Genomic DNA, 23,356 nt, shown 5'->3' on the forward strand with positions numbered 1-23,356 from the left:
GGTGGGCTGTGAGGCTGGGAAGAGAGAGACCTGGCTTTGAAGCCTCCAGTCCCTCACAAGCCTCCTTACAACAAACTGCCTCCGAATCAGATGTGTGACAGTAGAGATGCCACACTCTACATCCCTTCCCCTTCTCCAGGTGTGTAAATGAAATGGATGCTAAGTGCTTATTTTTATTGTAGGCTTATATAAGATGACCTCAAATGCGTTGTACTCTTGACTCCTAATCCGGATCATGTGAGTTTCTTTACAGCAAGTAAAAACAGATGTGGACCACAACAAGCTGTTGAAACAGCTGAAACCATTTCTACCTTCCTTGGCAATACATCCCCAATACACCGATCTACTCTCCGGTCCCCTCTCCTCACCTCAGCCCTTCACGACCTGGCTGCGGAAGTGTGGCCTGTGAGCCAGCAGCACCTGGCACCTGTTAGAAACACAGGTTATCAGGCTCCAATCCTGACGGGTTAATCTGTAGCCTGCAGGTCGGCGGAGCCCAGGCGGCTGGCATAGGCACCAGTTTGAAGACGCCGCCTCCTGAATGCTGCAGCAGCCAACACTGGTGCTGATGGGTCGCTCAGGACTGCCCCAACTTTACCTACAGTAGTTTTGAGGATTCTCTGGTGTTATCATCTCTTTTCTGTTGCTGTTAATGGAATACTTGAGGTTGATACTTCACACATGCACACAGAAATGTCTAATCAGCTCACAGTTTGGAGAGCCAAGAGCTGGGCACTGGAATGGCTCAGCTCTGACGGGAGAGCTGACGTGACAGCAGAAGTGCCTGTAAGAGGAAGCTATCCCATAATGAGCAAGAGGCCCCGAGGGACTGGGGTTACTCTTTATAAGAACCCATTCTTTTAGGAACTAACTCATTTTTCTGAGATCCAAGTCACCCGCAGGGCCAGCATTAATCCGTTTCTGAAGAATAGCATCCCTGGGGGCTTACAAGCTCCCCATTAGATCCCCCAAAGTTCCATCACCTCAACCATCACACAGGATGAAGCTGCCAGCTCAGGAAGCTGTGAGTGAGACGCTTAAAGCGTTTCCAAACTGTAACAGAAGGTGAGCCAGTTTTTAAATAATTCCAAGTGAGTCTAACAGTCAGCAAAATATGAGAGCCACTCTGGATCTGGGTACTCTCAAGGTGTGGTCCAGGAGCTGGTCACAGTGAAATTCAGCCCACGTGCTCACCAGTTGCATTGTCCAAAGTACAGAGAGCTTCCATTCTAGATCTGTCTTCCTGATGCTCTGGCCAAGCCTGTCACTAATAGGTTCCTCTTTGAGTTTGCAAACACATTCATCTTTGCCTGAAACCTATGCCCCAGGCTGTGCCCCGGGGGCGTGGCATTGGCTGCATGCAGCACTCACTGATGGATGCCAATCCGTTATCTTTCCCACATTCCTCAGGAGGCTAGGAAAGTTAGATCCTCATGCTCATTTCATACTTTCTTATAACCAATGGTGGCCATGGATCTAGCTAAGGAGTCTCCTGGGAGATTCTGTCTACCTTCTCCATTTTCTTTGACCTCATGCATGTTATCTGGGGTAGAAGCAGCCGCATAGAAGCCATGATGAAAAGGCTGTGAAATCATAGAGATTCAGTCCTGATTTCACTGGCCACTGAGTCAGCACCTTCTGCCTTCAGGCTCACACCTAGCAGAAAAATAAATTTAAAAAAAAAAACCCTCGATTGTTCAGGGGATGACTACACACTGAACAGGAGGGTGACTGCACACGGTTTCTGTAACTTCTTGCTCTACTACTTCTGACCTATGCCATATCTGCATGTTTCAAATTTTCATTCTTTAAGGGAGACTTTACAGTGTAGGAAGGAAAGAGAAAAAGGAATAAAACAGCAATAACAACAAAGACCCAGAGAAGGTAGATCACAATTGGCACTGACACCGATTCTTGTGTAAGTCTGGAGAAGCCACCAGAACAATGATGACCCGGCATTTCCAATCTTTCCCCATCTTTCTAAGCTACCATTTCACTAAAAGAATTTGGAAGTGATGAAATTGAAGAATTCCAAGCCCTAAGACTCCCTTTCATAAGAGTAATGTGTCCGCACAGCACGTAAAATTGGTGCCGTTCATCTCTGTCTCAGTCCGACTTATGACCTGAAGTGAAGCATCACACTCTAGGTGAAGCTTTTAAGAACAGTGGGACACACTAGAAATTTTTTTTACCGACATTGGAGAACAATTAAGACTAAGAAAAAGTAGTATAATTTTTCCCCCTTCCCCAGTAGTATAATTTTTAAAATTAATCTTGATAAATCTTCTGATGAGAAAGGCTCCTCTTCTCATTTTCTTGTAACATAAAGGCTTATGGTGGATACAAGCATTTTCCCGCTTAGGATTTGTGTCCACTCATATTTCTGAGGGTGAACAGTATTTCTTCTCTCACATTTATGCTATCTGTGGCCCTGGCACTTTTTGCCGGGAGAGGTCTGGGTCTCTGCTCCCTCCCCTTCAAGTCTACTAAGGTGGGATTCAGGTTAGCAGAAGGAGGGTGCCAGCAGTGATATTTGGGACTCCTGAGACTTATTAAGAGAAGTTTGTGTAACCTGTATCTTTGATAGATAACTTGAGCTGAGCCCTGAACTGTCATTAAGAAGCACACAGCCTGAAGGCTGCCACACTGTGCTGTGGGGTAGAATGGTGTAGCCTAATGGCAAGTCCGCATGGGAACCCTCCGGTAACAGTTTGGGGAAGGGTCCCAGCTTTCCAAGTCCCAACTCTTCCAGGTCCGGATGCCTTTAGACAGTGCTCACATCTGGTGCTAGAAGACACAGCTGACCCTCCAAGGTGTTCGTGCACTAAGTTTGGGGCAATCCGAATGCAGCAGTAGACAACCTCTGGGAGCGGGGGTGAGTCTGTCTGACTTTACCTGCTGTTCCTCATGTTGTCCCCTAAACTCGAGCCATATCATCAGTGAAATTAGATTCTAAAGTCACCTCAAAATCTGACACTTCACAAGACCTGGCCTCTCTAACCTTTTACTCGGCCCCATTCCCTTCGCCTAGAAATCGGAACTCTCTCCTCTCTTCAGTCCATTTATGTTTAGGTTGTGGCTGATTCTTGCCACAGCATTCTACTTCCAGATCTGGCCAGAGGCTTGGGTCCACCCTTCTATCATACTCGTGAATACTCGTGACAGCACAGGGTAGCCTACCCCCTGGGCATGGCTACATGGTCATGGGGTGTTCTACAGTCTTCTCAGCTATGTTTCTGAGCCTAACACCACACTTAGCTTACACCAGCCCAGGAACCCAGGCTCTAGAGGAGCTAACACTGCTGAGGGAATTGAGCCAAACCTGCTACCACAAGAAAGAGAAAGCACACATCCACTCAGAAGAGAGGGACACCCTCAGACTGCAGTCTCGGGGAACCCAGGACAGCTCTCTCAGGAGGTAAGACGGTGGAAGTATGTGGCTGAATGAAGTACATGATGTATGTAGACTCCTGGCACAGAGCAGGGGCAAGCAGCATGACTAAAACAGGACTCTTATGCACTGATGCAAGTGTTCATTTCCACTAATTGTATGTTTTCAACTCTTGCTTTCAGTTCTTTATGTAGAATATAGAATACGAATTTAGTTTCTCAATGGTTTTCATACTTAGCAATGCTAAGGTATTCTGCTATGGCCAGGCTTCTTTTTACATACCTTTATTAATGCTTCTTATATTCATTCAGAGGCTGTTGTAATAAGAGTTATACTCCCCAGAAACCGTGAATTACATGATTACACAGTCTGCCCACTTACACCTTATTCAAATTCCTGATCCACAGATCCCAAAGCATAAGTTTGGAGGTCAGTTTGTTAAGCACCAACAGCAAAACAAAACAAACAAACAAATAAACAAACAAAAAACAACTACAAAAGTCTATTAATGGTTTCCTAGTACCTAGGATTATATAATTTCTAATGTAGTTTTTATTTTTATTTTGGCAAAACCTAAATCATATAAATTTTACCATCTGAATACTTCATATGAACTGCCATGGTGTTCTGTTCACTCAGAATGTGTTGCAAAGTCGTGAGGGGAGATGCAAACACTTTACACACAAGTGGCCTATTTCCTCCACGTTCCATGCTTTCCCCAGGCCCCCATTTTGCCGTCCCTAGCACTGGGCTCCCAGGAATATATATTAGCATGCTTTATCTGCCCTGGGTTTTTTCCATGATAGATCGAATGTAACTGCAAAGCCTTTAATGGGTCCAGTTTGCCTCTTCTTGGGTCTAGACTGGTTTAGAGCGGAGGAGCAGGATGGAATGACACAGTATGAACTGGAGACTGTTATGTCAGGCTGGCCTCCTCCTGTTCACACATCATCATCTTTAACACAAGGAAATCAACGACTTCAAAGCAACTGTGTTGGGTGCAAGCTCAGAGATGAGACGTGTTAAGGACCCAGTTCTAGGGGGACACAAACCAGCACACTCTAATCCCAGATATCTGGGAAGCCACAAAGTGTGACGAACTGTCTCTGTGGAAGCGTGTTCAAATCCTAACCCAATGAATCATGAGCATAGAGTTGGGGCAAGTTAGTTACATAGCAGGAGATAATATCCACATCCTATACACTATTTGCCAATAACTAAGATTCTAAGAGTTTCAAATGTAGTTATCATTGTTTGTTGCTATGGTAGAAAGTGTTCTGCTATCAAATTTCCCTTCTTAGTCACTTTGTACTTTACAGGGCAATAGCATTAAATGAACTCTGTTAGCTTCTAACAGATCTCTGAAACCTTCTCATTTTGTTTCTGAAACTCCATAACCAATAAACCATAACCCACTATCTCCTCTCTTCCTAGCAATCACCACCCTACTTTCAGCTTCCATAAGATTGACTACTGGTATGTAGCTTTTGTGATTGGTTCATTTTACTTAAGTACCCAAGTAGTTCATCCAGGTTATAACATATGTCAGAATTTCCTTCTTCTGAGTAATATTCCATTGTATACACACTACACACGTATTCACTCATCTGTTCATGGCTTCCATGTTTTAGTTGCTGCCAATAATATGTCTATGAACATAGGCCTGAAATATCAAGACTTTGCTTTCGATTATCTTGGATGTATTTTCTTTTTCCACCATGACTGCCCGATTTTCCAGTCTGACAACAGGTGTGGATCCACTTTCTCCACCTCTTTCTTAAAACTTGCCTGGATGCAAGGTCAGTGAATGTGATTTTGCCACTTGATTTTATTATCTGGTAGAACAATTCTTCACGCAAAGACATGCTTGGCACTGCAGCCTCATTATTTTTTCATGAATTTGTGACTCACACCATCAAGCTTAAAAGGCAGTGAACACTGACATTCTGATTAAACGGCCTCTGCCCTATCACTCACCATGAAGGGTTCCTGTTCTCTTACTCCATAAGGAAATCTACATAGTCTGCACTTTACGGATCTCAAACACATCTTGCCGAAGTCAATTCTCAATATCTCATCTTTGGTGGTTCTGCTAGTGCCATAGCAGGGTTCAGGAAGGCCAGATACCAGAGACACCCAGAAGTGAAAATGCTGAACTTGAGAGGAGGACATCACCAGGATAAGGGGATAACTAAGTTGAGCTCTAAATGAAGTTAGCGAGAAGAAGCTAAACGAAGGTGGAGATGGAGGAGGGCATATGGCATGTATGCACACATACACTGATGCACGCATGTGCAAATGCATGACAGGGTAGGAGGAACCCCATGTTCTGGAATTAGGGAGAAGTAGTGATGAGATTGGGGGGCCTGGAGCTACTGTTTCAACCGCTTCATATTCTCTCTAAATGGTCTGTCCTGTGTGTCTAGAATGGGGATGCCTGGTATGAGGAAGGGAAGGCTGGTAAGGGGCCAGAGGCAGATGTGCATTCTGGTCAGCTTACTCCTGGACAATCCTCACAGCCAGGTGGCAGGTAGAAGGAGCTGCAGAAAGGCTGTGGTAGGGTGGTCAGAAATGGGTCCAGATGTGTCCAATGAGAAGGAGTGGCTAGACAGGTAGAAGGGGCAGCTAAGCCTAGAAAAGAGGAGAAATGAAACCTCTGGGAAAGGGTACCCCATTTCTGAGTACGCCTCCCAGAGAAGGTTGGAAGTGGGAAGAGGGCTGGAGGATGGTAGGGAACCTGCAGAGAATGTGGCCACTGAGGAACATCGCATGTAGTGAGCTGAAGGCTGGGCCTTCAGTACTGTCTTAGAACAGAGAAATCGGCTGGGACCCAGCTGTACCTGCGAGTGATCTCTGACTTACAATGGCTCTGTTTAGGATTTCCCAACTCTATGGTAATGCAAACTGGTAAGTATTCAGCAACAAATACATTCTGGATTTTGAATTCATTTCTTATCCAGTCTGGTGCTCTTGTGTCTGGGTCTTTTTCACCTTGCTGTCCAGGGCAGAGAGACGCAGCCACAGACAGCCCTGCACTGCCAAGGGAAAACAACTGAGAATACAGCCTGTGTGCTGCTAAGCCATTTAGATGCTCAGCCTGTGTGCTGCTAAGCCATTTAGATGCTCGGCAGGTTGGGTGCAGTGGTGGTGTGAATCAGAATATAACTTGCAGGCTCAGGTATCTGAACACTGGATCCCCATTTGGTGGTGCTGTTTGGGGCGGTTTCGGTAGGGTGGCCTTGCTGGAGGAAGTACATCACTGGGGGTAGGCTTTGAGATTATATAGCCTCCTATTTCCAGTTCCCTTTCTCAGCTCCATGCTTGCAACTGAAGGTGTGAGTTCTCAGCCTCCTACGTCTGCCATCATGGCCACCACTTTCCATTGTGCCTTCCCACCACAATGGACTCATCCCTCTGGAGCCATAAACCCAAGTATCCTCTGGTAAGCTGCTTCTGGTCCTAGTGTTTGATCATGGCAACAGGAAAGTAACTCGCAGGTGTGTTCAGGGCAGTTTAAACTTACGGTATTTCATCATGGGATTGGTCTCTCGGGGCAAAATCCCACTGTCAGCTGAGGAAGATCTAAAATCCACAACCAACAGTGATGCCACTGGACAGCTTGGTTAGGAGTGCCAGTTATGGTCTGGGTGTGAAATAGCACCACAGGATTATCTGTTTAACCTTGGCCCTCAACTGGGAACCGACTTTAGAATGTTATGGAAAGAGTGGGTCACAGCAACGTGACACCCATCCTTATCATGGGCTGAGAAGGAATGGAACCAAAGCCTAAGGACTAAAAACTCTGAGATGGTAAGCCAAAATAAAGCCTCACGTGTATTGTTTTTGCCAGTCATTTGATCACAGTGATACAAAATAGCTCGAACAGCCCTCTTACCCTGACAGCTTTGTAACACGCAGGAAGGGCAGGAATGGGGGAGACCCAGAGGGAGGGATGCGTGCATCACCAGTGGGGTCCTAAGATCCTCTTCTGGACTAAGCCAGACCCTATAGAGACAGCAGTACTTTGATATGGTCCTTCTGAGACAGTTGGGGTCATGCCTGATTTCCTCCCCTCACACCCACAGATATACTGGCCTAAAGACTATTGGACAAAGTCCAACTCACTAAAATGTATTTCTGAAATGCATAAGGCTCTGAAACCAGTTCCAGGAAAACCACTGTTTTCTGGGCAGTATCGGCAGAGGAAAAAAGATTCCACCGTCAGGGAAAAGATTAATGTTGAGAGCAAGAGAAGAACAAGGGTAGACCCGCTGTTCTATTTAGCTTAGGTTGTTGTTCTTTTGGGACCTGTGGCATTGGAGGCAATAAGCACCTCCCCTCTGGCTGCCTGGATGTGCTGCAGGTGATTTTGGCTCTCTGGGACTCCTAAAACCTGAGTCAGGCTTAACCAATGTCCTGTGTCTCACTTGCTGATTTGCTGTAGGCATTGCATCCCATGGAAGCCATCTAAACTGCACAGAAAAACAACCTAAGTATGACCTGGTCCACTCGGGATCTACAGTGTGATAGAATAGTCTCCATCCCTTGGCCTTTCTCACAGGATGCACAACAATTCTAGCAGGTACTGTAGATTCCAGCAATATCAGGAGGCCTGAGTAGCCAGGCATAGCAGGGTGAGATCACATGACCTTTAGCGGCAGGCACAAAGCAGGCATGCTCTGAAGATGCGCCTCTGCAGCAGTACCCCACTCTGGCAGCATAAGGCTGGACAGCAGGTTGGCACCCTCTGGCTCTTTCGGTCATGCCAAGTGGCCAAGTGTAAAACAGGGGCATCTCCAGACTGTGCCGAGAGAACCAAATGGAGTCACAGGCACACTCCACATCTCCCCTTCCCCTTTTTCACTCTACCATTTCCTTCCTTGGTGCTGCCATCTGGCTCTGGAGAAACATCACTAGCAGTAAGGACCTAAGAGTAGAAGCTGCTGTCAGTTTCCCGTGCCAACACTCCTAACACGAGGCAAATAAGCCACACAAGCTTTGGTCTGGCCCCTCCATTAGAACCCCTGTATTTCCTAAATCCATTAGCTCACCCAGAAATCAGAGGTCACCTATATGTCTTCAGAGACAGCCATCCATTCCTGAAGTGAGGAGTTGAACAGAAAGACCAGTATTTCCACTCCAGCCTGAATATAAACCCCAGGGTCAGAAGGTTTAGAGAATGAGATCAGAAACCCTTGGAATCTGGAAGGTGCTCAGCCAGGCAGAAATGACAGTGGCTGAGCCCCATCATCAGCCAGCACTCAGCTCTCCGTTAGTTCCATCAGGATTCCGCTCTTCTCACAGGCTCGGTTTCCATGGAGGTGCTAACGTTCCCAGGGCCGAAGGTTCTCCCTAACCTATGTCTGTAGCTCTATGTCACCTGGACAGATAATTGCCAGGACACAGTGGGACTGAGAAAGGAGACACTTGCTATGCATCCTATCAAGGCTCACCATGTCCCTGCCACGGCACCATTCACCTGCCCATCTTCTCCACACTACACTTATTTCCATTCTACTCCCTTGACATTGCCAATCCCCAAGCCCCTTCATACACATTCATGAACAGACAGCTGCCTCAACTCTCACTTAGCAGACAGACATATCTCAGATGGAGGACGGTGTCTAAAGAGGTGGAACTGATTTCACTCTGGGGCAACAGAGAATCCTGGGAAGATCAGTCCTTTGTTTAAAGTGTCTGTCAGTGCTAAAGCTACCCTTTCAATCTCCAAAGACAACAAAGAATCCCAAGACTATGAGGCCCAGGGCTGGAGGCGGAACTTCCTAGCAGGGCGGTGCTACGGGAAGGCCCTTGGGGTAGATGGAAGGACCTACATAGTGCATTTGGGTATCCAAGGCAACAGAGGGGTCCTGATGGCTAAGAAGAAGTATATAGCACCAGTTAGGGTATAGGATGATGACTTTTAACCTGTTCTTCACTCCTGGGTCCTGATGCTGGTAGAGTGGACATGCCAGATACTGGAACACTATGAGACCACCTGTCAGGCAGTCTTTATATTCAACCCTGGGAGAGATGAGCCTTAAATTGGTTGCTGTTTGTTATTTCTAGTCAGGCAAGCCTCTGCAGGTCACTACAATAGCTAGAGGATAAGACACAGAGGGGCAGGGGTATCCTGGACCAGCTTATAGCGTACACCAAATATTCCAGCTATCTATGTGCTTTATTCCCTTGGGTCTCAGTGTACCTGGGAAAGGCTGTAGGATCTGAACTGGTGGCTAGAAAGACAGTGCAGAGTTCTGTTGGGGATAGAGCCAGGGAAAGAGGTCAGTGGATTGCAAAGGAGCCTCCCAGTGCAGGGAGCAAAAATGGTCAACTAATAAGATGGGAAGCAAACATCAAAATGTCAACTCTCCCAAATGCAGTCTTGAGGCCACAGAAAACCTGGACCCTTAAAAACACCCCTACTCTAATAAAGAAGAGAGTGCTGGAGACTAGGTCATGGTCAAGCACAGATGGAGAGCGGTCACAGTGCTCCAGGCAAGTCTGCACCAACATTCCCTGTGTCCCTGGCCATGTAGACAGGTGATACTCATCAAATAGGGCAGTTGTTGAAATGTGAGATGGAGACACACTCAGTGACCCAGGCTCCTGAAGTGTGCAGCTCTCAGAAAGGTGCCTGGAAAATCAGCAACAAGAAGGGGAACTGCAGAGGTCTACGTGTTCTGAGTCAACAAATAGGTTTTCTCCCCACGGATCTCTAACTGCAGTCCTGTAAAACACATCTGGGGCTCTTTTCCACAGCCAAGACAGCAGTCAGTAGGATCATTTCAGATTAGCAATGGTGCCAATGAGCGCTACACACCAGGACCTGAACAAGGGACTTCAAGACAGTGACTAGGGACTCAGGATATGGCAGTTCTGAGCCCCTTGGTTAGCTGTACTGCAGACCACACGACCCTTGCTGTCAGAGAAGCCACAGCTGCACACACACACATTCCCACCTTCCTACATACACAAACCTGTACACACACCGGCGGGGTCAGGGTGCAAATGAAAGCAAGAGAGTAAGGAAATAGTAAAACCGATTATTTCCCTGTATTTACATTTTAAATAAAATTCTATTTCTGTCAGGGAATTTAGAGATTTTTTTTTATGTCAAAGCACTGAAATAACTGGACTAAAGCTCCGGGAGCTGAGTAGGGGGTAGTTGGCACATCCGTCAGCCAGTTCCTGGATCTGTAGAGGCGATGGAATGGATGGGGGTGGGGTGGGAGACAGCAGAAAAGTGAAAAGGTTGGATCCATTACAGGCATATCAAGGCTGGGGTCCAGCCTACAGATCCTCTTTGCTTGCAGTGACTTTGAATTCAGGGAGCTGTTCTGGGCTATGCAGAGCAGATGAACAGTTCTGAAGTCTATCTAGGGATGTCTGCACGGCAAGCTCTGGCCAGACTCTGCTCTCTCTCTCTCTCTCTCTCTCTCTCTCTCTCTCTCTCTCTCTCTCTCTCTCTCTCTCAGACACTACTTATAGCTATTGTTCTCCTGTGAAGCCTCACCTTTTCTCACCACCCTAAGGCCCTGCACCAGTATCCCATGATGTGTTCAGCTGGTAGAAACAGGGTCTCTTAAGAAGAAAACATATAGAAGACAGGCTGAAAGTGAGATTTTTGGAGGTGAAGGTGGGTGTAGAAGTGCCTGCATTTTACTAGATGCATTTTTAGACTCCATTTTAAGTGTGGGGCTGGTGCCAGTCTCTCATAGGATGAGTTGGGGATCCTAGAAATCTACTAAAACTCAGTCTTGAGCTTGCCTCACCATGGATATGCACTGGTCCCAATTCTACCCCAGAGTGGCTCTTGGGACATAAACCCACTTATTTCAAACCTGCTCCAGCTCAGAGCCATTATCACCAGGTGAGGACCACGCCCATAGGAATTCATTTAAATGCATATTATACTCACCATGGAAGAATAGGCTTATATAACATCCACTGTTTTAATTTCCTAAGGGAGAAGGCTGAATCCCAAATGTGTTGGAGGTGAGAACACAGAGTTCTGCTTTCTGAAGTGTGTTTAAAGTTGAGGCAGTGGAATGCGACCGTAGTGGTTCTTAGTGTCTGAAACATGTTTGCAATTTTAGATTTAAGTACTTTTGGACCAAGAAAAAAGGAAGGAAGGAACAGATAGACACACATCTGAATGGTAGCCCAGTCTATTAAATGATAGATTCAAATGAGATATCACAACTGTTCAAAATGTGAATTTCCACATAAGCCCTTTTGAAAGATGAATCTTAGGCTAAATCTAAGTTTCCTCTCTCTGAGTTACAACTTCAAAGTGTTCTATAATATAATTTAAACCCAGCTAGGAATTAAGAGCCAACAAAAATATTCACATTAAACACATTTGAAGGGGCTGGAGAGATGGCTCAGCAGTTAGGACTTAGGTTTAATTCCCAGCACCTACATGGCAGTTCACAACTATCTGTAACTCCAGTTCCAGGGGATCTGACATATTCACACCAATGCACCTAAAATAAAGACTAAAAAAAAAAAAAGAGCCAATAAAGGCATTTAAACACTCACAGGCACACACAGAAATACACACACACACACACACACACACATACACACACACACGAAATTCAGTAGCAAAATGTTTATCTCTGTAGTAATACTAACTAGATTCTAAATGTTGGTTTATGTACATGAAGTTCCAAAGTTGTCTCTGTGCTTTCTGAAGAAATGTTTGCTTGTTTTGTGGTACTGAAAAGTGAACCTAGGGCCTTTTGCACTCTAGACAAGCAGTCTACCATTGAGCTATATCCCTAGTTCATCTTCAGTTTTTCTTTTCATTTGCGATGGGTTCTTGATAAGTTAAGTTGTCCAGGCTGGCCATAAACATTTTATGTAGCCTAGGTAGGCCTTGAACTTACAATCCCCCATCTCAGCCTCTTGGGTAGGTGGGATTATAAGAGTATACAGATCCAACTTAGATCCAGCTTTTATTTTATCTTGTGTGTGTGTGTGTGTGTGTGTGTGTGTGTGAGAGAGAGAGAGAGAGAGAGAGACAGAGAGACAGAGAGACAGAGAGACAGAGAGACAGAGGGAGGGAGGTGAGATTCTCCATTTATGGTTATTTGGTTCTAACTGATCTTTCAATCCCATTGCTCACTCATTGTTTTTCTCTATTGCTTTATTTTACTTTATTTGGGGTAACAGATTTAATAAATTCTTTGTCACATGAAGACTTACAACGATTTAGACTATGTGATGCACACCACCTAAATCATCGTGATAGTCTAAATCATCATGTGTCCCACATGGTGGCTGGCTTTTGTTGGTAATCTGACATGATGGTTTAGGCAATGAATCGTAAGCAATGAATCGGGAAAGTTCTATAATGTGACAGGAATCCACTTTTCGCTAAGTTAGCTGTATTCAACACTACTGCTCACGTGGCTGTCTCCATGGTCCCTGAACATCTTCAGCACACAGGACTGTTGACCGTTTCACACACATTCCTGTGGGACAGCTGGGCTGCCCTCAGGAAGCGGACACACTGTCCTCCTGGAAGTCCTGATGACCAGTAGTTATAGGATGCAGATACAGGCAGGGCTGGACTACTCTGTTTTCTCATCTAGCCAGTTACTGAAAACAGGCCCAAAAGAAACCGTCAGTTAAGACTTGTGGTGTGGTTTGAATAAGAATGGCCCCCACAGACTCATTTATTTGCATACTTAGGGAATGGCAGTGGGGTTGTTTGCGAGCCTTAGTGTGTGTGGCCTTATTAGAGGAAGTGTGTCACTGCGGGTGTCTTTGAGGTTTCAGAAGCCAGAACCATACCCAGTTTCTCCTTGCTCCTTCCTGCTGCCTGTGGATCTGGCTGTAGAACTCTCAGCTCCTCCAGCACCATGTCTGTCTGAATGCAACCATGCTTCCTGCCTTGCTGACAATGGACTAAACCTCTGAAACTGTGAGAAAGCTCAATAACATGTTTTCCTTATTAAGAATTACCGCAGTCGTGGTGTCTCGTCACAGCAACAGAACACCAGCTAAAATAAAATCGGAGGGCATCCTTTACCTAGAGCTTCCTCTCTTTAGCAAACAGTGGTGACGATCATTTTGTTTTTAAGATCCTGAGAAGCATGTGATGGAAAAGCAACACAGTCTCCGGAAAGTTAAGAGATTTCTCTAACCCGTTCAAAGCTCAGTGGGAAAGCCCAGACTTCGGAACACTGACCTTTCCACTGCTTCCGAAAGTTCTGCAGGGACAGAGTGACAGCCAGGGGACAGAAGACTCACTCTTCCCTTTGCCTCCAGTACAGCAGTGTTCGTAAGCAACGATGGCCAGGGAACTGGGTCACAGAGCGCGGCTCGATTGCTCACAGCCTCTAATTAAAACAGGTTTGCAAACTCTCAGCAATAATTTGAAACACGCAAGAGTCTTGCACCGAGAATGTTAAAAATTCACATCTAAAACCACCTGCTGCTCTTCACTATAAAGTTCTGGTGGAGTGGGTAAGAGACTGAATAGCCTGCCTTCAACGTTTTGAGTATTTTCACCTTTTTGACACTGTGCCTCAGTGTCCCCAGTGTAGTGAAATGAGGTCACAAACTATGGCTCTCAGAACATCTCACATGAGCATATTTCTGTAAAACAGCCCTATGCATCATTCCAATGTCTCTGGCTCCTACCAGCCGATGCTGACAAATGGACCCCTCGGCCTCCTGTCTCAGAGTGTGTCTAACATCTGGCATTGTTCAAACCACAGGTTGCAATACTGTACCAGTGCCTGCCATCCCTGGGGATCTGCGTTCCCCAATGGGCAGGGGAAACTTGAAAGGGACGATGTGAGAAAGGGGCCTGCAGTGGCATAACACAAACATATCGAGGTTTTATCTGGGAGGACGTGGTGAAAGCGCTCACCTACGTGACAGTTGTCCACTTAACAAAAGGTTAATCAAGGGGTCCCTTTATACAGCACTCTTCATGAAGGCATTCCAAAGTCTACCCAGCTCCAAGAACTCCACTGACATTTTCAGAGATGACTTTCATCCCAAAGAAAATACAGAGGTGTACAGAGGGGGTCTGAAGACATTCCTCCTGCAAACCCTCCTGGCCTTCTCTGGTATATGTGGCACCTCTCTACAGTAGGAAAATCACACTGGGTACCAAATCCAAGGCAGAACACCTCTTCGGAGGGCCTAGTAAGTGTGACAGGAAGGCCCACCCAAGGCTTCCCAATGCACCCCTGGAGCATGCTGCCTTCCCAGTGAGCCCCGCAACAGCTATAGCAGAGATGGTGTCTCAGAGAAAACTTACATAAGCAAACGTCTCCTAGCAAACAAGACTCACTGGAGGAGGCTAATATGAAGGACACGTTGCAGCCCTTACACGTATGTCAGTGCTAAATGTGGAAAAAATCGCGTATGACTTAGGAACTGAGTGAAGTTTTTACCCATTTTTTCCCCCCAATTATTTTGGTGTTCTTGCAGCAACTGGTCAACTAAAATCTCACTCATGCCCCCAGATAGATAGGTATAGAAAAATTTAAAAGTCCCTTTTCCTTAGTAACTGGATTTGTCTTTCCTCTTGAAATGTCCTTCCCCCGTTCCGTCCACGAAGAATAGCAGGCTGTCTTTCCACCCCCCACCCCTAATAAGAACGGGGAGAGGAATGCCTTCCCTCGTACTTGAACATCCTCTGTGCTCTAACTGGGATCACTAGTAACAGTCATACTTTGGAGCTAAAATGTAACTCAGCCATGCTTAGCATTTGTGGTGAGGCCCTGGGATTCAGTCCAGCACAGAAGCCAAACACAGAACAGTTATTTCTGATGGTCAGGCCAACCTGCAATGAACCGACATCAGCCACAGAGATAGGACTATGTGCAGACAGATGAAGTCAGCTAAGAATACCTTTTTTTTTCTCTCTTAAGGTTAAAGCCAAAATGAAACACGTATGAAAATTCCATACGTAAACCTGTCACTTTGCTAGATCATTCAAAAAGTAAGTTGAAAAGGCAACGTAATTTATTATTTTCGACCCATAAATTTGCTTTGTTGGTTCCTGTATATACATTCATAATTGTATAAACTTGCCGGACACAAAGTGAGGCTATGATCTAGCTGTGTGATGTGGAATAACTGCATCAAGCTAATTAGCATATCCCCCCCAAACAGCCATCTTTTGGGGCATGGCTTTTGAAGCCTTTATTCAAACAAGGTCTCCAGTACTCTGAGAAACAAGCAATGGGCAGGGGCATCTTTCTACGTTTCTATACCACTGAAAATTTCTGAAATAGAAAAGTTTGAGATGCTTCCTCACTTCCTCTGCCCCCATGGCGCAGTCCTCTCTCCCTTACTGAAAAGGGCCAACTAATTTATGGGTCCTCTTTGCACAGGCAGGCAGTGGGGGCAGGGTGAGAAAGAAAGGCACCCGATTACTGACAGAGCCCAGCTCACCCTAGCAAGGGGCCAAAGTGTTTGAAGGCGCGAGGAAAGGAAGCAAAAAAGAGAGGTGCTTCCTCACACATCCACAGGCCCCGCACCTGTGGTCTACAACTTCAAAAGGCCGGCCAAAGGGATATGCAGCTCCTCTGAAAATTCCTCTCAGTTTCTTACTCCCATCCTACAAACTGACACCAGACTGTGGACGCTGCTTTGGCGACCCTATTTTTCCTCTTTGAAACCATTTCTCTGCACGCACCCCCGAGGCTCCAGCAATGACACCTTGGCAAAGAAAAGTTGGCTGGCCCTGAGGTTTGGTTGGAGGCTGTCACCGGGCTCAAGCTGCAGGTCTGCGCAGCTTTCTGCCTCTGGCTTAGGGTTCTAACCAAACTCGCTGGGCTGTAGAAGAGGGCCTCACAGATGCATGTTCACTGCTTGATTCTAAACAGAAGAAAGAACCCCTCGGTATTGCCCCAACCGACGTCTGTCCCCCAAACAAATAAGCCGGGACCACCGTTTGCTGCACCAAAAACCTGGTGAGGCTCTGAAAGGCGCAGGCAGCCCCAGTTCTTACCCGCAGCGCAGAGGCGCCACCACCACAGCTAACACCGCAGGAACCAGGAGCGTGGTGCGCACCTTAAGTCGGAGGTGCCCTGCCTGAGCTGTTGCCAGAAGACCCCACAGAAAATGAGGACTGCCAGAAGACCCCCTTCCTGTTTTCCTTTAATAAAGACAAGCGATCCCTCCGCTGCCTCCACAAAACTCAGTTGAAAGGCTACCACACCGAGGGAAGGGTGCTCAGAACAGGCAAATGCCCAAAGCCCTTTCTTAGGGAAAGTGTCCAACTCCATGGGTGGCCCACTCTTTCTCTATTATACAGAGAGAAGAGCGCAAATGAAGTGTAGGAATCACGCCTGCGGACAACCAAATTAGTATCTGAACCCCGTTAGCGCATCTGCTTGCCCCCACCTAGGCGCCAGGACTGGCGACTCCAAGGCTGCAGACTGTCGCGCTTGCCAGGGCCCGGACAGCTCATAAAACCCGGTCTCTTCCAGGTCGGACGTGAGGGGCTCTAGAATTCCTGTCCTCCGTCCAGATAGCTTCTTGTGCCCCCTACTTCATCTAGGTCCTTCTAAATTCTACCTTCCTTTTCCTTTGGCCCTTTCCTTCTCTGTCCCATGTGGACTTCAGTGCCAGCTCCACGGGTGCCTCGCTCACCAGCCCCTGTTGGACTCAGCTAGGTCGCTCCAGGGAATGATCGGAATCATCTAGGCTGGTGTTCCCGTATCCCGGCCTGGCCCGGAGCAGCGTGGCTCCGTCGCACTCAGTTCACAGACTCACTAGCTCTAACCGACGTCGCACAGCAGCCCCTTCACGCCGCCTGGATACCCAAGGCGGCAAGGAGCCAAGGTGCAGCCGGGCTGATAGTACTGGTTCCTGTCCTCTGAATCTTCCCGGTCAGGCGCCATCTCCCCTCTCACGGGGCGACACTGTCTCCCCGGTCCGGCTACCGCGATCCAACGGGACTTACCGCGGCCGGCACACTGCCGCCTGGTTTGCGAGCTGCGAGGCGTCCGCCCGCCTGAGCCAGGGCATCCTCCAGCGCCCGCCGCCCGCTCGCCGTCGCCGCCGCCCACTCCCGCAGCCCCCGGTCTTCCCGCGCCGCTCCGGCGCTCAGGACTTACCTCCGGGACAAGGTGACCCGGCTGGTGCGCCCAGGCGGCCGCCCGCGCGTCTCGGGAGCCGGCGAGCGTGCGGGGCGCGGTGCGGTGCGGAGCCCGCCTCTGCTCCTGGGCTCGTGGCTCTCCGCCTCTGCCCTCCCCTGCGCGCTGCTTCCCCCGCCGCTCCCCTCCCTGGATCGCAGCCAGCGCCTCGGGCTGCCCCGCGCACAAGGTTCCCGAGCTCCAGGCGCGGGGCAGCGGCGCCGCCCTAGCCGAGCTGGATCCTCTTGGCCCCTGGGAGCAGAAAGGGCTTGGGCTGAGCAGGGGGAGACCCGGAGTGCGCCGCTCCGGTCTATTGGGTTCACCGAACCTGGCGACTTGCGTGAGGGAGGAGGCGACCGGGGGGGGGGGGGGCGGGGAGGAAGAGGGGGAGGAGAGGGAGCAATGGTGCGCGAAGGTGGCCGCCAACTTTGCCCCAGGCCAGTCGTGCCCTCTTCAGTGATAGCGGCTGGCCGGTGGCCCGGGGCGGGTGTCTGGAAACGTTGCGGCGACAGAGCCTGGGAGGGGGTAAAAGGGACTGCCGCTGGGGACTAGGAGGACAGGAATTAGCCCCGGACTGTGGAAACGATGGCTTTCCTTGGTCCTAAAAGGCTTCCCCAGGCTTCAGGTCGCCTTGAGGTTCAGAAGAACCCACTCTGTAGGTCCAGAGAAAACCCAAGTCCTGACCAGCAGGACCAGGAATAAAGATAGAGGCGGGCGGTCACGACGTCGGTACTCTGAGACTCAGCCTGCAGCTCAGACTTAGACTGCTGTAGGTGCACTGCGGGTGGCCTCATAGTAGTTGCGACTAGAAAAAAACTGGGGTGGCGGAGCCTCAGGGCTGGGGGTGGGGCAGAGTGGTGGTTTGGAGTAGGTCGAAGGGAACCATAGCAGAGCTGCCTACGAAGACAATCTCCATTTCAAACGTTGAGGAATCAAGCGCGAGTGGGTGTGTTTTCGTTGTAGATTTAACAGGGAAGGAACTAGAAAATGTGCCAATAACAGGATCAAAAGTTGTTTTGTCTGTGCGACCCCCTTTCAACAACTGTGGAAGACTCTCTGTACTTCAGCTCAACCAAACCCAGGCTTTTGTCCCGGGGGAGTCGACACTGCTTATCCCCTAGTTCTGTAACTAGTTGGGTTAGCTTTCTCAGACAGAGAGTCCGCCCCCTGTCTGAAAAAGTGGACTTTCCATCTCCGGATTTGGAAGTGGCTCTGGTCCTTCCGGAGAGCCCTCTGCAGCCCTTGGCTCCCATGGACCCTCGGCAGTTCCTAGAGGATAATCTCATTAAAGTGACATAGGAAGGAGGCTGAGCTGATTAATGAACCCAGGTGTGTTCACAGCGGCTCCTCGCTTCGGTTCATCGGAAGGTCTTTACATCTAAATATCACACCCATTCCCAACTCTGCAGCAGCTAGGTGCCTGGCTTTCTTCCTCTGGTTGCTCTTAGCTGTGGGCAGAACTGTTACCTGGGATGGCCTGAAAAGGACACTGTGAGGGTCCCCCATTGAGCAGCTCTTAGACTGAAGGGGAATGTCAACCCTAAGTAGAAACACCATTCAGTCTCTGCTTCCTGAAACGCACACTCTCTACTGTCCTCTGAACTGCTAGGCTGAGCATATGTTGTTAAACCCACGTGAGGCAGCGAATCAGCACGGCTGTTTGTCAGTTGAAGAAACTGAGGCTTAAAAGATTGGGAGCCCCATGGCTCCCAGACTCGTGAGTCACCCACAACTATACTTCATTTTCTCTATATAAGGCAGCGCTTTCTTATCTAACTCACAGAGATCTGTCTGCTTCTGCCTCCTGAGTCCTGGGATAAAAGACTTGAGCCACCATCGCCAGGCTAAGGCAGTGCTTTCTTGATAGCCTGTCTTGAGATAGACTTTAGAGGTGGGTTTGGTCAGAGCACCTGCCAGGTTTACAACTGCTTGAATTTTAAGTAGAATTTCCCTACTATAGTAGGCAAGTCATTTGCAGGATGTAGTGGTAAGCCTGACCACAGGTCCCCACTGGCTCTCTTTTTCTTCTGAACTGAGAGCAGAAGGAAGAAGGTGCTTTGGCAGTGGCCTCTAGGGTTGAGTCTCTGTAACCTGTTTCCATGAATTAGGGACTGTTAACGGTTTCCAGTGGGCGCTTTACTAGGCCGGTCCAGACCATGTGAACACAGAAATTTATCCATAGATTGACAGTTTTATCTGGCCTTTGGGTTGCCTGAATGGCTAGGTAGATAGATAGATAGATAGATAGATAGATAGATAGATAGATAGATAGATAGATAGATAGAAATGAATAGATAAATGAAGTGTGTGTGTGTGTGTATGTGTGTGTGTGTGTTTGGATTTCTGAGAAAAAGGATTTCTAACGCTCTATTTCCCTTAATCTGCCTTATCTACTTTGCCATTTAATATTTTACCTTCTAATTGTGGAGTGGATGTCCACCTCTCAATTGGAGGGTGGCCTCCTAAAGTGACTGTATTTTATACTTAGTACAGCTCTTTTTTGGTCACACCCCAAGTCTTGAGCAAATATTTAATGATAAGTAATTATTGAAGGATAAACCTACACTGGATTGTGCTGTCTGTTATTCCTTTGCGGTGCCTTTAAGGACTAACCACGCCCACTCCCACCCACTTCTGACCTCCTGGTCGCCATCTTAGCCTCTCTTCTGTCTGTCTCTTGGCGTGTATACACGTGTCTTTGTCTCTCTCTATGTTTGTCTTTATGTCTCTCTTTTTTTCTCTTCTTTAAGTAATAAGTATCTCCCTCTTCTCTAAGTAATAAATGTTTAGCTTTATATATAGCCTTATGTCCATTTACTCTGTCGTTCACCGCATCCAGCCGCCTGACTCTGCCACTTGCCCAGGGACCCTACACTGCTCTGGCGGCAGCCTCTGCCTGCGTCGCAGGCTGCTGGGGCATCCCAACCTATCTTCTTTTTAAAGAACAAAACTGTCAAAGGTAGAAGTCAGAGTAGGGGACAGCTCAGTGGTAGAACACTTGCCTATTGTGTATGAGGCTCTGGGTTCCACTCCCTGAACCACAAAAAGAAAAAAACTGCTATCTATTAAAGAAAAAGAACACTTTGGAAAAACAATTTATACGCTGTGTTAGCTGTTTTGACTTGCTATAACTCTAATTATTATTTGCCCCGTGCTGATCATTTAGCTTCCGGATCCCAGCTAGCTGCTGTCTCCTATTGAGAGCACTCCCCTCACCTCGCGCTGTGAATATCCGGAAGCACACTGAGACTCACACACAGTTATGCCATCCAAATGAGCCTTTCATTTTGTTTCAAAAGAAATCTACATTTCTCAGTCAGGAATCATGTGTTAACAGGGACACCACCTGTTCCTGGCAGATGACAGAACACCTCAGTTGATCTGGCATACTGGCACACATGTGGGACAATTTTTCCTACATGCAAAGCCCTAGCTGCTGTTGGGAACGTGATGGTAGCTCCTTTGCTATACTGTAGCAGTGGAATAAAGGCTTTCCAGAAAGTCAGGGAAGAGCTGTCAGGATCAGGTTGGAACCGGACACCACAGAAATTGCTAACCTCCTGGAAATTGGCTACCCTTCTCAACAATGCTTATCTCTTAGAGGAGATTACAGAATGCTCAGAGCTTTGGGAGGTGAGTGGGGCCAGTTCCTGTGTTGTGAGCGACTGTCACTCAGGTGCTGAACAAGCTGTCAAGCCTCTGGGTAGCAGAGATAGGGACATGATAAAGAGAACACAGATTTAAGAGGGTTTTTTTTTTTTTTTGCTTTTTAAATTTTAGATAGAAGACATTTCTAAGTGTGTACTCACTAAAAAACTTTAGAGTTTAGGGTTATGCAGAGTGTCAGGATATTTGTGCCTCAGGTTTAGGTGTCAACAACATTCATTCAGAAAACATCTTTAGATTATAGGTAGAAAGTTTCAGCCTCCTCATGCTGATCAAAACGGCAAAGGAGATGAAATCAGATTGTACCCAGTTCCAAAGCTGTGCCACTAACTAGGGTTTTGTTTGTTTTCCTCTTCTCCCTTCAAGATCTGTTATTAAGTTGTCTGTATTGAGCTTCGGAGATTCAAGAATCAAAAAACTGGCTGTCTTGTTAAAATTAAATCTTATTAACTTGGAGGGTAGAAAGATAGCCATTGCAGTGATTGATATGTTAATAAACGTGGTGGCCAACCTCTACAGGGGGCATGGATTGCTATCAAACACAAAGTGAAAAATTCTAACTCTTAAATAAAAGTCTGAGGGCTGGAGAGATGGCTCAGAAGACTCTCTTACATCAAGAAGTTAAGAGCACTGGCTGCTCTTCCAGAGGTCCTGAGTTCAATTCCCAGCAACTACATGATGGCTCACAACCATCTGTAATGATATCTGGTGCCCTCTTCTAGCATGTAGGCATACATGCAGACAGATACTGTATATATAATAAATAAAATCTAAAAAAATAAAATAAAATAAAAGTCTGAGACAATATTGGCATGGATTTAGGACAGGAAACAAAACGAAACAATGTCAGAATGTTAGTTGGACGGGGCATCATCCAGCCAAATACTTGGTATGCCAGCTGAAGCTGTTGCAGAAGAGCTAGGACTTGAGTGTGGTCAACTCCAGGTTCAGCTCCACAGTGGTCCAGAGTTTTCAGAGCTCACTTACAATAGGACTGTTGCAGGCAAAAACAAAGCGAGCTTCTTTGCAAGTGCTTTTTTTTCTCCTATTTTTATTTTATTAAAAAAAAAAGCAGAAAAAAAGCTATCCTTTTTTTTTCATTTTACATATTATCCTAGTTCCCACTCCCTCTGCCTTCCCCACTACCCCACTGCTCAGAGAGGGTAAGGCACATTGCTTTGGGGAAGGACCAAGGCCGTCCCTAATGTTTCTAGACTGAGCAGGGTATTCCCCCCGACACACACACACAAAGAGCCAGTACAAGCGATAGGGATAAGTCCTGGTGCTACTGCCAGTGGCCCACAGTCTGCCCAGCCATACAACTGTCACCGACATTCTGAGGACCTAGTTTGTTCCTATGCTGGCTCCTTCCCTGCCCAGCTAAAGTTAGTGAGCTCCCATTAGCTCAGGTCAGCTGTTTCAGTGTGTATCCCCATCGTAATCTTGACCTCTTTGCTCATATTCTCACTCCTCCCACTCTTCGGCTGGACATTGAGAACTCAGCCCAGTGCTCTGCTGTGACTCTCTGCCTCTGCTTCCATCAGTTCCTGGATGAAGGTTCTATGGTGATATTTAAGATAGTCATTAATCTGATTACAGGGCAAGGCCAGTTATGGCAACCTCTCCACTATTGTTTAGGTTCTTAGCTCTTGGATCAACCTTATGGATTCCTGGGAATTTCTCTAGTGCCAGGTTCCTTGCTAGTCTCTTTATGGCTCCCTCAATCAAGATATCTCTTTCTTTTCTCTTTGTCTCTGTCCTTCCCTCATCTTGACTATACCGTTCCTTCAAGTTCTCCTTCCTGTTCCCCTTCACCTTTCGTCTTCCTCTTTCATCCAATGAAACTGAATTGAGACCCGGATATTAATCCACACACCTATGAAGAATTGATTTTTGACAAATAAGCTAAAGTTATACATTGGAATAAAGAAAGCGTCTTCAACAAATGCTGTTGGCATAACTGAATGTCAACATGTAGAAGAATGAAAATAGATTCATATCTATCCCCATGCACAGAATTCAAGTCCAAATAGATTAGATTAAAAACCTCAAAATAAATCTGACTACACTGAACCTGGTAGAAGAGAAAGTGGGAAGTAGCCTTCAATTCATGGGCACAGGAGACTACTTTCCTAAATATAACACCAGTATCACAGACACTGAGAGCAACAATACATATATGGGC

At 47.1% G+C, this 23,356-nt stretch overlaps 1 protein-coding gene across 3 annotated transcripts in view; it reads right to left on the reverse strand.

The window, feature by feature from the left end:
* Syndig1 (synapse differentiation inducing 1) overlaps positions 1 to 17,621 on the reverse strand; it is a 164,177-nt gene extending 146,556 nt beyond the window's left edge. Inside the window, exon 1 of one of the 3 annotated variants that reach the window (XM_085696831.2) lies at positions 17,488 to 17,621. The gene's annotated coding sequence lies outside the window, so the exon portion shown is untranslated. Of the gene's footprint in view, positions 1 to 13,592; positions 13,614 to 17,333; positions 17,431 to 17,487 lie in introns of those variants that run through there. The other 2 variants (XM_048436366.3, XM_085696832.2) reach the window with 2 other exon arrangements.
* Between the last annotated feature and the right edge of the window lie 5,735 nt (positions 17,622 to 23,356).

This window comes from Myodes glareolus, chromosome 10, assembly GCF_982192425.1.
Source record: "Myodes glareolus chromosome 10, mMyoGla1.1, whole genome shotgun sequence".
NCBI classification, from domain to species: domain Eukaryota; kingdom Metazoa; phylum Chordata; class Mammalia; order Rodentia; family Cricetidae; genus Myodes; species Myodes glareolus.